A 2,600-nucleotide genomic window follows, 5' to 3' on the forward strand; every position below is an offset into this window, starting at 1 on the left:
CTCTGCTTTGCTTTTTTGCTCTGTTGATGTGTTTACACACTCGGGAACGCTGGGTCACCTCATTCGGCCTCCCCACAGCCCGCCAACCGTCCCTTCGCAGCTGGCAGGTGGGGGTGTGGGGGTCGGCCACCCAGCCAAGTCTATTCCAGTACCCCTGCTGACTGGGGAGCCGCCACCTGAGCTCAACTGCCATTTGCCTGAGGAGGCGGGGGGGGGGGGGGAGGGGGGGGGAGGAGGAGGGGGAGCTGAGGAGTGGAGGGGGGGGGGAGGTTTTGAAAGACGGTAAGGAATGACAGGATTCCTAAAGCTACAGCAGAAAACAGGCAACGGAACAAACTAATAACAAACATAAAGATAACAGCATTTATTTTCCAAAGCAGCTAAAGCAAAGCGGCCAGGCAGTCAGCCGCACTGAGTGGCACAGGTGGCGAGCCTCTCGCGGCCGAGCAAGAACCTCTGACGTCAGAGCGAGCGGCGGCCCGAAGCAGCCGGGGTCCGCTCTCTCCCCCCGCCCCCTCCCCTCCTCGTGGAGCCACCAGGTCTACTTCTCCCTCCTCCTCCCCGCTGTCTCCCCCCCCCCCCCCCCCCCCCCCCCTTCCCCCTCCCCGCCTCGTGGAGCCACCAGGTCTACTTCTCCCTCCTCCTCCCCGCTCCCCCCGCCCCCTCCCTCCTCGTGGAGCCACCAGGTCTACTTCTCCCTCCTCCTCCCCGCTGTCTCCCTCCCCCTTCCCCCTCCCCTCCTCGTGGAGCCACCAGGTCTACTTCTCCCTCCTCCTCCCCGCTCCCCCCGCCCCCTCCCTCCTCGTGGAGCCACCAGGTCTACTTCTCCCTCCTCCTCCCCGCTCCCCCCGCCCCCTCCCTCCTCGTGGAGCCACCAGGTCTACTTCTCCCTCCTCCTCCCCGCTCTCCCCCCCCCCCCCCCCCGCCCCCTCCCGCCTCGTGGAGCCATCAGGTCTACCCCGCCGTCACGGCCATCGGTCTAGCCATCACGGCCACTGCTAGAGGGCGGCCAGTGATGAGAGTAAGAAGTCTGGAAGGCAAGCTTCATTTACTTTGGCATGAAATGATAGCCCCCTGCTATCATTGTCAGGTGGACACAACAAAAGCCCCTTCTCTCTGCCCACCTGTCGTGGTTTAACCCGGCCGGCAGCTAAACACCACGCAGCCGTTCGCTCACCCTCCCCCCTCCCTCTCTGGGACGGGGGAGAGAAATGGGGAGTGAAGCCCGTGAGTTGAGATAAAGACAGTTTAATAAGAGAGGAAAATAATAATAACAAAATAATAATAATGATACAATGGTGATAATACGAAAGTAATAGTATGTACAAACAAGTGATGCACAATGCAATTGCTCACCACCCGCTGACCGATGCCCAGCCTTACCCCGAGCAGTCCGGCCCCCTCCCCCCAGCTAGCCACCCCTATATATTGTTTAGCATGACGTCAGATGGTATGGAATACCCCTTTGGCTAGTTTGGGTCACCTGTCCTGGGTCTGTCCCCTCCCAGCTCTTACTGCACCCCCAGCCTGCCCGTTGGCAGGACAGAGCAAAAGGCTGAGATGTCCTTGGCTTAGTATAAGCACTGCTCTGCAACAATTAAAGCATCGGGGTGTTATCAGCACTCTTCTCATCCTAAGCCAAAACACAGCATTCCACCAGCTACTAGGAAGAAAATTAATTCTGTGCTAACTGAAACCAGGACACCACCCCCTAACCTCGCACCTTTGAGTGTCCCCTTGCCCACCAGGACTTTCCGTGCATGACCAGCAAAGTGCCTGGACCCTGGCAGCCTCTCTCCCCCCGCCCCCTCCCTCCTCGTGGAGCCACCAGGTCTACTTCTCCCTCCTCCCCGCTGTGTCCTCCCCGCCCCCTCCCTCCTCGTGGAGCCACCAGGTCTACTTCTCCCTCCTCCTCCCCGCTGTCTCCCCCCCCGCCCCCTCCCTCCTCGTGGAGCCACCAGGTCTACTTCTCCCTCCTCCTCCCCGCTGTCCTCCCCGCCCCCTCCCTCCTCGTGGAGCCACCAGGTCTACTTCTCCCTCCTCCCCGCTGTGTCCTCCCCGCCCCCTCCCTCCTCGTGGAGCCACCAGGTCTACTTCTCCCTCCTCCTCCCCGCTGTCTCCCCCCCCGCCCCCTCCCTCCTCGTGGAGCCACCAGGTCTACTTCTCCCTCCTCCTCCCCGCTGTCCTCCCCGCCCCCTCCCTCCTCGTGGAGCCACCAGGTCTACTTCTCCCTCCTCCCCGCTGTGTCCTCCCCGCCCCCTCCCTCCTCGTGGAGCCACCAGGTCTACTTCTCCCTCCTCCTCCCCGCTGTCTCCCCCCCCGCCCCCTCCCTCCTCGTGGAGCCACCAGGTCTACTTCTCCCTCCTCCTCCCCGCTGTCTCCCTCCCCCTTCCCCCTCCCCTCCTCGTGGAGCCACCAGGTCTACTTCTCCCTCCTCCTCCCCGCTCCCCCCGCCCCCTCCCTCCTCGTGGAGCCACCAGGTCTACTTCTCCCTCCTCCTCCCCGCTCCCCCCGCCCCCTCCCTCCTCGTGGAGCCACCAGGTCTACTTCTCCCTCCTCCTCCCCGCTCCCCCCGCCCCCTCCCTCCTCGTGGAGCCACC

This window comes from Anas platyrhynchos, chromosome 39, assembly GCF_047663525.1.
Source record: "Anas platyrhynchos isolate ZD024472 breed Pekin duck chromosome 39, IASCAAS_PekinDuck_T2T, whole genome shotgun sequence".
NCBI classification, from domain to species: domain Eukaryota; kingdom Metazoa; phylum Chordata; class Aves; order Anseriformes; family Anatidae; genus Anas; species Anas platyrhynchos.